Consider the following 14,906-nt stretch of genomic DNA (forward strand, 5'->3'; position numbering starts at 1 on the left):
TGGGGCCTTCCCCTCCAGAGATTCTCGATCACACAGTAGCAAAGGCAGCGAAGCAGGCATTTCAGAAGTTTCTCCAGATGTTCCTCCGTGCTTCTCACGTCTGTCTCCATCAAATCAGGATTGTGCATGGTCCCTATTTAACAAATACGATATCATTTTGGAGCGGCCGTGCGCGCTGCATCGCGTCACCATCTTCTCCTCCCCTAATATTGTAAATATGTTGGTTGTGTAAGCATTCTCTGTTTGTTTACATAATTTATGATGGGTTATATGTAAGAGATACGTGAATGGCTTATGTGATAACACCACCATGTCATATTTTAGTGCAGCACTAAAAAAAGTGGAAAAAATAACTAAACAGTGAAGTTTCCTGGCTCCTATGTTGATCTTTCAATTAGTTTCTGGAGTTACAAAATGTAACAGTGGCATTGAAGAAGTTTCAAAATGAACCCGATATGACTACCTGCCTGTTGAAGCAAAGCACACTTTTGTTTGCAAGGAGTGAAAGATGTACGAGTTTTTTTTTAAAAAAAGGCAGAAAACAAACTAAATTAACAACCGAGTACAGCCAAGAGTTCATAAACAGTGAGTACCAAGTGACAATAATATTAATAATTTTTTTAAAAAGCAGAAGTGGTTGGCTACATTGGAAAGATAGATGTGTTAAATTGCACAACAGATAACTAGATGATGTATACTGAACAAATTCAGCACTAATTTGAAGCAAATGAAATGAATGATTAAAAATGAATGTCAGTGTTGCTGAGTGCAATGGGTGGAAAAGCATGCAGTTTGCTTAGAAGTTTAACTGCTTCAACCAAACCAGCCAATATTAGCCATGCTGACATTGTGAATGTAACACATGAATATTCAGAACTGAAACCATTGTTGACTGCAGAATACTTGGGTTTCTAAGCAGAACCAAAAGGAAGGGGAGTCCATTTCCGTGTACTTGGCTGAATTGAAGAAATTGTCCCAACATTGTCAGTTCAATAATGAGTTTAATGATGAAATGCAAGATTATTTGGTTTGTGGAATCTTACAAGAAAGCATACAAAAACAGCTGCTAACCAAGGCAGAACTCACAGTTGAAATTACTGTATCAATGGAATCAGCAGACAGAGATGCAATTGAGTTGCTGTCAGAATTGAAAGTGAGTGTGAACTAAATTGTAACATCTAAACAGAAACTAGTTTGGCTGAACAAATTGTGTTACTGCTGTGGCTGCAGCTCACATACACCAGACCAATGCAGATTAAATGTGAAACTTTCAGAAAATGCAACAAAGTGGGATACATACGAAGAGCATGTTAGGCAGACAAAGATAAATGAATTGCACAGGGAAGAGAAAAAGATAAAAAGTTACAGTTTCAGAACAGCATTAATATATGTGCTATTGATGAAAAAACTGATAATGATGAGAGTGACACAGGACTGTGTAGCCTTCAGATTTACAATGTGAAAACTAACAAGAGGCAAGCAACATGGCTTACACCAGAACTCAACAACAAATTACTTAAAATGGAATTGCACACTGACTCAACTGTTTCAGTCGTTCCACAAAATAAGTTTGAACAGCATTTCAAAGATACTGAACTGAAGCCTGCAGATATCCAACTAAGAACGTCTATTGAAGAAAAGATGACTTCTTTGGGAATCACATTCATAGCAGCAAAATCCAACAAACAACAAATCACATTTGGCTTGTACAAGGTAAAAACAGGAGGACCAGCATTGTGAGGATGTGATTCACTGAGACAACTGCAACTTGATTGAAGATCTATCTACTATTTGCATGCTACCTCCCCATGCAATAGAATCAATTGAAAGTGAATTAAGGAAAGTATTGGATGATGCCACAGCAGAGTTCAAGGCTGGCATTGGAAAACTCAAACATATCAAAGGTAAAATAGTGTTAAATGAAAATGCCACACACAAGTTTTAGAAAGCCCAGCCGGTTCCTATACCATCCGTGATAAAGAAGCCAGTGAGCTAGATTGCATGGCAGCTGAAGGAATTCTTTCCAAGTTTGAGTGGAAATGCCAATGGTCTCAGTGGCCAAGAAGAATGGGTCTGTCAGGATCTGTGGTGATTTTAAAGGCACCATCAACTAGTACTGAAAGTAGATCAATACCCTCTGAGCAGGACAGAGGATATCTTTGCAAAGTGTTACTGAGCATAAACAAGTACAAAAAGCTTTATCACTATAATAGGCTTATTTCTGAAGTTGCATCTGTACTCGCACTCTGGCAGAAAGCTATGGAGAAGATGCTGCAAAACTGCACAGCATTGGTTACCTGGATGAAATCATTGTTCCCAGTGACGATGACAAGGAACATCTCCAAAATCTCCAAGACAGTGTTAAGAAGATTAGAAGATTATGGGCTCAGAACACAATGCAAAAAGGAAACACCTGAAATCTTTACAGAAGAAAATACTCCTCTACATGTATTCTCACCAATACAAATCAAAAGTCTCTCTGTTACTGCACAGATGATCCAAAGGGGAAGCCAAAAAGATCCCACACTGGTTCAGGTCTAAATGACACCCCAAAATAGCTGGAATATGCAGCAGAAATTCCAGTTCCCCCATATTTACCAGCGCCAAGAAGAAATTGTCCTTGCCTTATCTGGGGAATGTGAGTTGTAGCATCCAAGCCTAGAGCACAGTTGTTGGAGGAGCTATATGCCAGCTATCTGGTCATGGTCGAAACAAAAGTGTTGGTTCAAAGCTTTGTCTGATGGCCTGGGATAGACCAGCAAATTGAGCAGCTTGCCATGCATTATTCAGGATGCCAACATTTCCAAAAGATGCCAACAGCAGCACCCCTCAATCCCTGGGAGTGGCCTGTATTACCCTGGCAGGGGATTCACAAATAGGGTGAATTATTTGCTAGGCCAATAGTGAGCACAAATTTCTTGGTAGTAGTGGATGCAGCTACAAAGTGGCCAGAAGTGTTCCCAACAGCCTCCACTACAGCCTCGCACACCATTGATTTGATGAGAAGCCTCTTCTCAAGGATTGGTGTTCCAGTACACTTCACCAGTGACAATGGTTTGTTGCAGAACAGTTTTAGTCATTCCTGAAAATGAATGGAATATGACATCTTACATCTGAACCGTACCACCCAGCTACAAATGGCTTGGCAGAAAGGTTTGTCCAGAGTGTAAAAAATGCACTGGAAGCATTATCAGCAGAACACACAACACTGAATCAGAAGGTCGTCAATGTCCTCCCTGCATGGTGCAGTGCAGCACCCTCCACAACCAACAACCCATGAGCTATGCTGTTCCTGGGTCATCTCTTGTGCTCCTCAAACCCAATCTCAGAAGGAGTTTGCAGGACAAACAGCTGAGACAAATTAAGGGCTCCTCAAAGGAGCAGGCTAGATGTTTCACTCCTGGAATATGCAGTGAGGGACTATTGAGATGATGGCAAGATTAAGGACTGGACTGGACCATTGTTCTGCACAGTAGAGATTGCGTCTGATGTCATCTGGAGGCAACATACCAATTAGCCGAGGAGAGCTGAGTCAATGGTTCGAGAGGAAAGGTGTCCCAGAGTCAACTTCTACAGCCACCCTGGAGGAGGCCCCAGAACCTGAGATCATTTCACAAGTTCCTCCTGCCAAGCAGGTGACTCCCTCTCTCCCCACCCCCTGGGGTTATCTCACAAGAGTAAGAAATCCTCCACAGCAATTAAATCTATAGGCCTGAATTGGATTGGACAGTTTAAAATTTACTATGCTGTGGTTGTTGATATAGTAGATGTACTATGTTGGCGCATGGCCAAGTGGTTAAGGCGTCGGTCTAGTGATTTGAAGGTCGCTAGTTCGAGCCTCAGCTGAGGCAGCGTGTTGTGTCCTTGAGCAAGGCACTTAACCACATATTGCTCTGCGACGACACCGGTACCAAGCTGTATGGGTCCTAATGCCCTTCCTTTGGACAACATCGGTGGTGTGGAGAGGGGAGACTTGCAGCATGGGCAACTGCTGGTCTTCCATACCTTGCCCAGGCCTGCGCCCTGGAAACCTTCCAAAGCGCAAATCTATGGTGTATCACGAGACTAACGGATGCCTATAAAAAGATGTATTATATACTATACTGTGTATATAGTTGAGATGCATTCTCTATTGAGTTGGATTTTATAGCTGAGCAGGCAGGAGAGTTGTATATTTAACAGTTCAGTAACACTGTAAATATATTGTTTGATTAAGCGTTCTTTGCTTACATAATTCATTATGGGTTATATGTAAGAGGTACGTGAATGGCATACATCATGACACAACCATGTCACAATAATGTTTAACAATAAGTTTAATATCTTATCTGACAAATGAGAACTCATACAGCGTAACACTTACTGTGTGAGCTCTTTTCCAGAGAACCCTCAACATCATAAACAGGTGAGTGTAGACATCAACAACAGTAACTTACACTAAAATTACTTCATAATTCCTTCTTCTCTGTTGTGTATTTCGTATTTGAGTAATATTGTCAATATACTGTTTGATCAAGCATTCTTTGTTGTTTACATAATTTATTACAGATATATGTAAAAGTACATGAATGTCATTACACTACCGTGTAAAAAGTACGCACCATGTTAAAGATGAAAGCGAAGAGTACATGTTTGTCCCAGTGTCCCTGTGTTTTCCTTCCAATTAGTTTTGTGTTTTAGAAACGTAGAATGTAGAAACATAGAAAACCTACAACACAATACAGGCCCTTCGGCCCACAAAGCTGTGCCAAACATGTCCTTACCTTAGAAATTACCTAGGGTTACCCATAGCCCTCTATTTTTCTGAGCTCCATGTACCTGCCCAGGAGTCTCTTAAAATACCCTGTCATATCCACCTCCACCACTGATGCCGGCTGCCCATTCCATGCACTGACCACTCTCTGCGTAAAAAAACTTACCCGACATCTCCTCTGTGCCTACTTCCAAGCTCCTTAAAACTGTGCCCTCTTATGCTACCCATTTCAGCCCTGGGGAAAAGCTTCTGACTATCCACATGACCAATGCCTCTCATCATCTTATACACCTCTATCAGGACACCTCTCATCCTCCATCACTCCAAGGGAAAAAAGGCCGAGTTCACTCAACCTATTCTCATAAGGCATGCTCCCCATCCAGGGAACATCCCTCTGCACCCTTTCTATGGTTTCCACGTCCTTTCTGTAGTGAGGTGACCAGAATTGAGCACAGTACTCCAAGTGGAGTCTGACCAGGGTCCTATATAGCTGCAACATTACCACTCGGCTCCTAAACTCAATCCCGTGATTGATGAAGGCCAATACGCCATACACCTTCTTAACCACAGAGTCAACCAGCGCAGCAGCATTGAGTTTCCTATGGACTCGGACCCCAGGATCCCTCTGATCCTCTGCATTTTAGAGTTACAAAGTATAACATTTTCCTTCTCGTTCCATTCACCCCTACTGAGAAATTAACATTGTCCTTCTCGTTCCGTTCACCCCTACTGAGAAATTAACATTGTCCTTCTCGTTCCATTCATCCCTACCGGGGAATTAACATTGTCCTTCTAGTTCCATTCACCCCTACTGAGAAATTAACATTGTCCTTCTCGTTCCGTTCACCCCTACTGAGAAATTAACATTGTCCTTCTCGTTCCATTCATCCCTACCGGGGAATTAACATTGTCCTTCTCGTTCCGTTCACCCCTACCGAGAAATTAACATTGTCCTTCTCGTTCCATTCACCCCTACTGAGAAATTAACATTGTCCTTCTCGTTCCATTCATCCCTACCGGGGAATTAACATTGTCCTTCTCGTTCCATTCACCCATACCGAGAAATTAACATTGTCCTTCTCGTTCCATTCACCCCTACTGAGAAATTAACGTTGTCCTTCTCATTCCATTCACCCCTACCGGGGAATTAACATTGTCCTTCTCGTTCCATTCACCCCTACTGAGAAATTAACATTGTCCTTCTCGTTCCATTCATCCCTACCGGGGAATTAATATTGTCCTTCTCGTTCCATTCACCCCTACCGGGGAATTAACATTGTCCTTCTCGTTCCGTTCACCCCTACCGAGAAATTAACATTGTCCCTCTCGTTCCATTCACCCCTACCGAGAAATTAACATTGTCCTTCTCGTTCCGTTCACCCCTACTGAGAAATTAACATTGTCCTTCTCGTTCCATTCATCCCTACCGGGGAATTAACATTGTCTTTCTCGTTCCATTCATCCCTACTGAGAAATTAACATTGTCCTTCTCGTTCCATTCACCCCTACCGGGGAATTAACATTGTCCTTCTCGTTCCATTCACCCCTACTGAGAAATTAACATTGTCCTTCTCGTTCCATTCACCCCTACCGGGGAATTAACATTGTCTTTCTCGTTCCATTCACCCCTACTGAGAAATTAACATTGTCCTTCTCGTTCCGTTCACCCCTACTGAGAAATTAACATTGTCCTTCTCGTTCCATTCATCCCTACCGGGGAATTAACATTGTCCTTCTCGTTCCGTTCACCCCTACCGAGAAATTAACATTGTCCTTCTCGTTCCATTCACCCCTACTGAGAAATTAACATTGTCCTTCTCGTTCCATTCATCCCTACCGGGGAATTAACATTGTCCTTCTCGTTCCATTCACCCATACCGAGAAATTAACATTGTCCTTCTCGTTCCATTCACCCCTACTGAGAAATTAACGTTGTCCTTCTCATTCCATTCACCCCTACCGGGGAATTAACATTGTCTTTCTCGTTCCATTCACCCCTACTGAGAAATTAACATTGTCCTTCTCGTTCCCTTCACCTCTACCGAGAAATTAACATTGTCCTTCTCGTTCCATTCACCCCTACTAAGAAATTAACATTGTCCTTCTCGTTCCGTTCATCCCTACCGGGGAATTAACATTGTCCTTCTAGTTCCATTCACCCCTACTGAGAAATTAACATTGTCCTTCTCGTTCCATTCATCCCTACCGGGGAATTAACATTGTCCTTCTCGTTCCATTCACCCCTACCGGGGAATTAACATTGTCCTTCTCGTTCCATTCACCCCTACCGAGGAATTAACATTGTCCTTCTCGTTCCATTCACCCCTACTGAGAAATTAACATTGTCCTTCTCGTTCCATTCACCCCTACTGAGAAATTAACATTGTCCTTCTCGTTCCATTCACCCCTACTGAGAAATTAACATTGTCCTTCTCGTTCCATTCACCCCTACCGGGGAATTAACATTGTCTTTCTCGTTCCATTCACCCCTACCGGGGAATTAACATTGTCCTTCTCGTTCCATTCACCCCTACTGAGAAATTAACATTGTCCTTCTCGTTCCATTCACCCCTGCTGAGAAATTAACATTGTCCTTCTCGTTCCATTCATCCCTACTGAGAAATTAACATTGTCTTTCTCGTTCCATTCACCCCTACTGAGAAATTAACATTGTCCTTCTCATTCCATTCACCCCTACTGAGAAATTAACATTGTCCTTCTCGTTCCATTCACCCCTACGGAGAAATTAATGTTGTCCTTCTCGTTCCATTCACCCCTACTGGGGAATAGGCTGCTGACAGCAGCTCACCAGAGACTTCTGTCCTGGGCCAAAGGTTGATTGGCCCTGTGGTTTCCACTTTCCCCACACGACATCATATGTCATCGAGGTGAAGACCCTTCCTCTGCCAGAGATGCAGTCTTTGGAGCTTCTGTTGGCATTTCCGTAGCTCTGGGTTTTTACGGGATGGGGTTGCCAGCTTCATGCCCAACCCTCCTCCTTTCACAGTTGGGCATAGCACTGTTCATGGTGGAGTTCATCCCTTCTTACTTCTAGCTAAATAGCTGGGCAGTCATTGACCCAAAACAATAGCTCTGTTTTTAATTCTCTCCACAAACATTACCCAATTTTAGAAGCATTTTTATTCCATATAGATAGAGCTCCTCCCAACTTCCCTTGAGGGAAGTTTGAAACTAGTTAATGATTCAGCCACTGTGAGAGATTGCAAAGGATAAGGTTTCACTGGCAGGCTTGTTTGCACTTGGAAAAACTGCATCAACATCAGTGGAACCTTTTGTCCAAGTTTCTTTGTATTGCCTTTCAGAATGACACATTTCACTGTATGTTTTGATGTACATGTGACAAATAAAGCTAATCTTTCAACTTTAAACACAGAACACAACAGCACAGTACAGGTCCTTCAGACTATGATGTCCTGCTGACCCCGTAACTTACTCCAAGATCAATCTAAACTGCTCTCCTGCACAGACCCCCATTTTTCTTTCATCCGTGTGCCTATGAGTCTCTGCCTCTATCTCCACTGCTCTGTGTGAAATATCCACCTCTCTAGTCTCTCTCCTATTCTTTCCTGCAGTCACCATCAAATTTTTCCTTGATATATTATCCACTGCCACCCCAGAAGAAAGTGTGCTGGCCCTCCACTTGGTCCAGTCACCTCTCGTCTTCCCTGGTTTTCCCTGGGTCTCGCTCAACCTGTCCCCATACGACATGGTCTCTCACAGAGTCAGAGAACACTACATCACAGAAACAGTCCCCTCAGCCCAGATAGTCTGTGCCGAACTGTTATTCTGCTGAGTCTCATCGACCTGCAATCGGACTATACCCCTCCTGTCCATATCCAAAACTTCTCTTAAATTTTGAAATTGAACCCACGTCCACCACTTCCACTGGCAGCTTCTTCCACACTCACACCACCCTGAGAGTGAAGATCCCCCTCATGTTCCCTTAGATATTTCACCATCTACCCTTAACCTGTGACATCATTTCTAGTTTCACCCAAGCTCAGTGGAAAACACCTGCTTCCATTAACCCTATCAATACCCCTCATAATTTTGTTTACCTCTATCAAATCTCTCCTCATTCTCCTAAATTTTCCAGGGAACAAATTCCTAATCTATTCAACCTAATCCAGGCGGCATCCTGATAAATCTCCTCTGCTCCCTCTCTAAGGCTTCCACATCCATCCTATAAATGAGGCAACTAGAAGTGAACACAATATTCCAAATGTAGTCCAACCAGAAGCTGCAACATTACCTTATGGTTCTCGAATGCAATCCACCAATTAATGAAGGCTAACGCACCATTCGCTTTCCTAACCACCCTATTAACTTGCGTGGCAGCTTTGAGGGATCCATGGACCTGGACCCCAACAACCCTCTGGTCCTCCACACTGCTAAGATTCCTGCCATTAACCCTAATTCAACCTTCTGAAGTGAATCTCTTCTCCAGATTAAATTCCAACTCCTACTTCTCAGTCCAGCTCTGCATCCTATCATTGTCCTGTTATGACCTATGACAACCGTTTAAATAATCCACACTACCACCAACCTTCGTCACATCTGAAAGCTTATTAATCCACCCTTCCACCTCCTCCTCCATATCATTTATAAAAATCACAAAGAGCAGGAGTCACAGAAAAGATCCCTGTGGAACACCTCTGTTCATTACCCAAGCAGCTCACAAGTTGGAAATGCAGACACCCAGAAACATATATAAATGAAACCCAGGTCAGCTAAGGGAGGCATGTGGTTAAATAAGTGTGTTTAACTCAAGTCATTCAGATTTCTCTACAGCAGGTGTTCCCACCCTTTTTTATGTCATAGACCAATACCGTTAAGCAAGGGATCCATAGACCCTATGTTGGGAATCTCTGCGCTAGAGGTTGCTATGATATTGTCATGAAGTAAGTTCCTACAAAGTAGAAGATGCCTGCAGTTGCAGAGCAGCCAGAAAATCCACCCACTGATTTCCCGAGCTCTCATTTATATGTAATGGCTCTCCAAAAGTCAGCCTCCCCAGACATGTCTTTTGCTTGCGAGACAGCCTTGGCTATGATTCCAACGTTCTTTGCTAGCCTCAGGACACAATCATCTGATTCACCCATCTTGCAAATAGCTCCACGGATGGCATAGGTTTTGTGCTCTCCATTGAATTTCCCAGTTAGTTTATCAGCCTCAGCAAGGTTGATTTGAATGAAACCATTTGGCACCAATAATTCAGTTGCTAGTAGAGCATTTTCATGAAACACGAAGATCAACGAATTCTCCTGCGTCGTTCTACATGTTGGATTTAGATAAGTAAGAGGACATTTATTCATTTGTGATAGCGATCTGCACCCAATTGGGCGACCCCAGTTCAATTCCCACTGCTGTCTGTAAGGAGTTTGCACGTTCTCCCTCTGACCACATAGGCTTCCTCCAGCTGCTCCAGTTTACACCCACGTTTCAAAGACATATGTGTTTGTTGGTCGCATGAGTGTAACTGGGTGGTGTGGGCTCATTGGGCCGGTTACCATGCTGGATCTCTAAATAAAGATATAAATCAGGCACTTGTAACTCAGGGAGGGCCTGCACATGCAAATTCTTTGCCCGCTCAGCAACTCTTGCTCACCTTTTCCAATTCAAGGATGCATGCTTAGCCATTGCTGTGCTCCCTCTCCCTATACCCATGTTGGTGTGGCTTGGCACAGCGTAAACACTATCTATTGATTCACCGGTGACACAGCTGCTGTTGGCAGAATCTCAGATGGCAAAGAGGCAGTGTACAGGAGTGACACACGTCGGATGGTGAAGTGGTCTTGCAACAACAACCTTGCACTCAACGTCAGTAAGAACAATCGCGTACTTCGAGAAGGGAACACACACCAGTTCTCATTGAGAAGGGGTAGTCGAGGGACCACAAACCAGTTCTAGAAGGGTCAGCATTGGAAAAGGTGAGCAGTTTCAATTTCCTGTGTGTCAACATTGTATATATTATGAAGAAAGCATGCCAGAGGCTATATTTAATTCAGAGTTTGAAGAGAATTGATGTTAACAAAGACTTCAGAAAATTTCTACAGAGGAGAGCATTCAGACTAGTTGCATCACCAACTGGTAAGGAAACACCAGTGGACAGGGTCGGAAAAAGGTGCAGAGGGTGGTAAACCCAGAGCGTACCCCTTCTCTTACAAGGCAATGACTTCAAGAGCAAGAACATATTCTGGTAAATCCTGTCTGGACTGGAAGAACAGAAACTGTTTTTATCAACAAGCAGTTCTGGTTACAACTGGAAGGCACTGCTCTTAACTATTGCAGCCACGGTTCAGTTTTATCTGTTCGCCTGAATCAGAACACAGTTGTTTCATGTTCCGTTCCAGAGTCTTAAACACGAAATCTCCCTTAACCCTCACTGTACTACACTGTCGAAAGCCCTACATTTCAGATTAGATATTAACTGAATTGCAAATAGACATTATAAATTCCAAGGCATTATTTTAACACAAGGTGAGAGAAAGAGATCTTCCCTTCTTTTTTTTGACAATGCTTATTTCTCAATCAAATCTTTATATATACTCAGTGGTCACTTTATTAGAAACACCTGCTCATTGATGCAACTATCTAATCAGCCAATCATGTGGCAGTGACTCAATGCATAAAAGCATGCAGACACAGTCAAGAGGTTCAGACCAAATATCGGAATAAGAAGAAATGTGATCCAAGTAACTCTGACCGTGGAATGATTGTTGGTGCCAGATGGGGTGGTTTCAGTATCTCAGAAACTGCTGATCTCCTGAGATTTTCACACACCACAGTCTCTGAAGATTATAGAGAAGGGTACCAAAAACAAAAAAAAAATCCAGTGAGCAGCAGTTCTGTGGGTGAAAATGAGAGAAGGCAAAGGAGAATGGGCAAAGTGGTTCAAATTGACAGGAAGGTGAGAATGACCACGTGTTAGAACAGTGGTGTGCGGAAGAGTGTCTCTGAATGCACAACATGTCTAACCTCGAAGTGGATGGCTACAACAGTAGCAGATCTCACCGTGTTCCACCCTGTACCTAACAAAGTAGCCACTGAGTGTATACATAGATTGCCTAATCTGAAGTGAAGAGCAAAAGGATATATGGAGAATAGGACCAATCAGGTGCAATAGTGGAAACATGTGCATGGAGTCAGAGGAGGTAGCAGAGGTACTTAATCAATACTTTGCTTCAGTATTCACCAGGGAAAAAGACCTTGGCAATTATGGGGATGACCTAGAGTGAACTGAAACGCTGGAGCATACAGACATTCAGAAAGAGGACGTGCTGAAGTTTTTGAAAAGCATCAAGTTAGATAAGTCACCGGGACCGGATGAGATGTACCCCAGGCTACTGTGGGAAGTGAAGAAGAAGATTGCTGAGCCTCTGGCGATGATCGTTGCATTGTTAATAGGGATGGGAGAAGTACCGGAGGATTAGAAGTTTGCAAATGTTGCTCCCTTATTCACGAAAAGGAGTAGAGATAACCCAGGAAATTATAGACCAGTGAGTCCGACTTCAGTGGTGGGCAAGTTGTGGGAGAAGATCCTGAGAGGCAGGATTTATGAGCATTTGGAGAGACATAATCTGATTAGGGATAATTGGCATGGCTTTGTCAAGGCCAAGTCATGTTTTACAAGCCTGATTGAATTTTTTGAGGAACTAACAAAACACATTGATGAAGGTGGAGCAGTGCATGTAGTGTATATGGATTTCAGTAAGGCACTTGATAAGGATCCCTCTGCAAGGCTCCTTCAGAAAGTAAGGAGGCATGGGATCCAAGGAGACCTTGCTTTGTGGATCCAGAATTGGCTTGCCCACAGAAGGCAAAGGGTGGCTGTAGATGGTTCGTATTCTGCATGGAGGTCGGCGACCAGTGGTGCACCTCAGGGATCTGTTCTGGGATCTCTCGTCTTTGTGATTTTTATAAATGACCTGGATGAAGAAGTAGAAGAGTGGGTTAGTAAGTTTGCTGATGACACAAAGGTTGGGGGTGTTGTGGATAGTGTGGAGGGTTGTCAGAGGCTACAGTGGGACATCGATAGGATGCAGAATTGGGCTGAGAAGTGGCAGATGGACTTTAACCCAGATAAGTGTGAAGTGATTCATTTTGGTAGGTCAAATTTGAAGACAGAATATAATATTAATGGTAAGACTCTTGATAGTGTGGAGGATCTGAGAGATCTTGGGGTCCATGTCCACAGGACATTCATAGCTGCTGCGCAGATTGACAATGTTGTTAAGAAGGTGTATCGTGTACCCGCCTCGGAGTACTGAAATATCACGTTTATCCGGTTATGTTATATGGCTCTGAATGTTGGACAATATCTAGTAACATGAGGAAATGAATTGAAGCAGCAGAGATGTGGTTTTTGAGGAGGATGCAAAGAATATCATGTACAAAACGAATATCTAATGAGGATGTCATGAACAGAGCAAGCACGAAAAGAGAAATAATGTAAGACATCATGAAAAGACAACGTGACTTCATTGGACATGTGATTAGGAAAGAGGAGTTAAAATGCACGATGAAGGGAAGAAAGCAAGAGGAAGACAAAGACAAATGATGATGGAGACAGCAGCCAGAGAACGGGAAATGAATACCAATGAATTGATCCACTTGACCCGAAACAGGAGTGTGTGGGCCATGGCACCTGATGATGATGATGATGATGATCGTGTATTGGCATTCATCAACCGTGGGGCTGAGTTCAAGAGCCAGGAGGGAATGTTACAGCTTGGACCCCACTTGGAGTACTGTGCTCAGTTCTGGTCACCTCACTACAAGAAGGATGTGGATGCTATTAAGAGAGTGCAGTGGAGGTTTACAAGGATGTTGCCTAGAATGGAGGGTGTACCTTATGATAATAGGTTAAGTGAACTTGGCCTTTTCTCCTTGGAGTGACGGAGGATGAGAGGTGACCTGATAGAGGTGTATTAGATGATGAGAGGCATTGATTGTGTGGATAGCCAGAGGCTTTTTCCCAGGGCTGAAATGGCTAACACAAGGGGGCATAGTTCTATGGTGCTCGGAAATAGGTACAAGGGGGATATCAGGGGTAAGTTTTCCACACAGAGAGTGGTGGGTGCGTGGAATGCACTGCCGGTGGCAGTGGTGGAAGCGGATACAATAGGGTCTTTTAGGAGCCTCTTAGATAGGTACATGGAGCTGAGAAAAATAGAGGGCTATGCAGTAGGGAAATTGTAGGCAGCTTCTAGAGTAGGTTACATGGTCGGAGCAACATTATGAGCCAAAGGGCCTGTAATGTACTGTAGATTTGTATGTTTTTGTTTAATCAGTTTCTCTGTGTTACTGAGAGATACAGCAGAGAAACAGGTCCTTCAGCCCACCAAGAAAAACTACAAACACAGACTGAAACAAACAATGTGCAAAAGAAAACAATTGTGCAAATAAAATAAATAATTCTGAAAACGTGAGAGTCCTTAAAAATGAGTCCATAGTTTAGGTGAGTGAAGTTACCATACTGGTTCAAAAGCCTTCAGAGTGAAAGACAATAATGTTCTTGAACCTGGTGGTGTGGAACCAAAGGTACCTCCTTCCTGATGGTAGCAGTGAGAAACATAGAAACAGAAAACCTACAGCATAATACAGGCCCTTCGGCCCACAAAACTGTGCCGAACATGACCTTACCTTAGAAATTACCTAGGGTTACCCATCACCCTCTATTTTTCTAAGCTCCATGTACCTGTCCAGGAGTCTCTTAAAATATCCTATCGTATCCACCTCCACCACCGTCACCGGCAGCCCATTCCATGCACTCACCACTCTCTGTGTAAAAAACATACTCTGACATCTCCTTTGTACCTATTTCCAAGCAACTTAAAACTGTGCCCTCTTGTGCTAGCCATTTCAGCCCTGGGAAAAAGCCTCTGACTATCCACACAATCAATATTTCTCAACATCTTATAATGCCAGGATGGTGGGGGTCTTTGATGATGGATGCTGCTTTTCCTGTGACAGTGCTCCTTGTAAATGTGTTTGAATGGTGAAGAGGGTTTTTCCTATGATGTACTGGGCTGGATCCACTACTTTTTCAAGGCTTACCTGCTTTTGGATATTGGTCTTTCCATACCAGGCTGTGATGCAACCAGTCAGGATACACTCTGCTGTGCATGTG

General features: G+C 43.2%; 1 protein-coding gene and 1 pseudogene across 1 annotated transcript in view; both read right to left on the minus strand.

Moving 5' to 3' along the window:
- Nucleotides 1–14,906, minus strand: part of LOC134343544 (sorting nexin-31-like) — a 152,244-nt gene that overhangs the window by 119,219 nt on the left and 18,119 nt on the right. The window lies entirely within an intron of this gene.
- Nucleotides 9,751–10,054, minus strand: LOC134356638 (small ribosomal subunit protein eS21-like; annotated as a pseudogene).

The sequence above is a fragment of the Mobula hypostoma genome, chromosome 1, assembly GCF_963921235.1.
Source record: "Mobula hypostoma chromosome 1, sMobHyp1.1, whole genome shotgun sequence".
NCBI lineage: Eukaryota > Metazoa > Chordata > Chondrichthyes > Myliobatiformes > Myliobatidae > Mobula > Mobula hypostoma.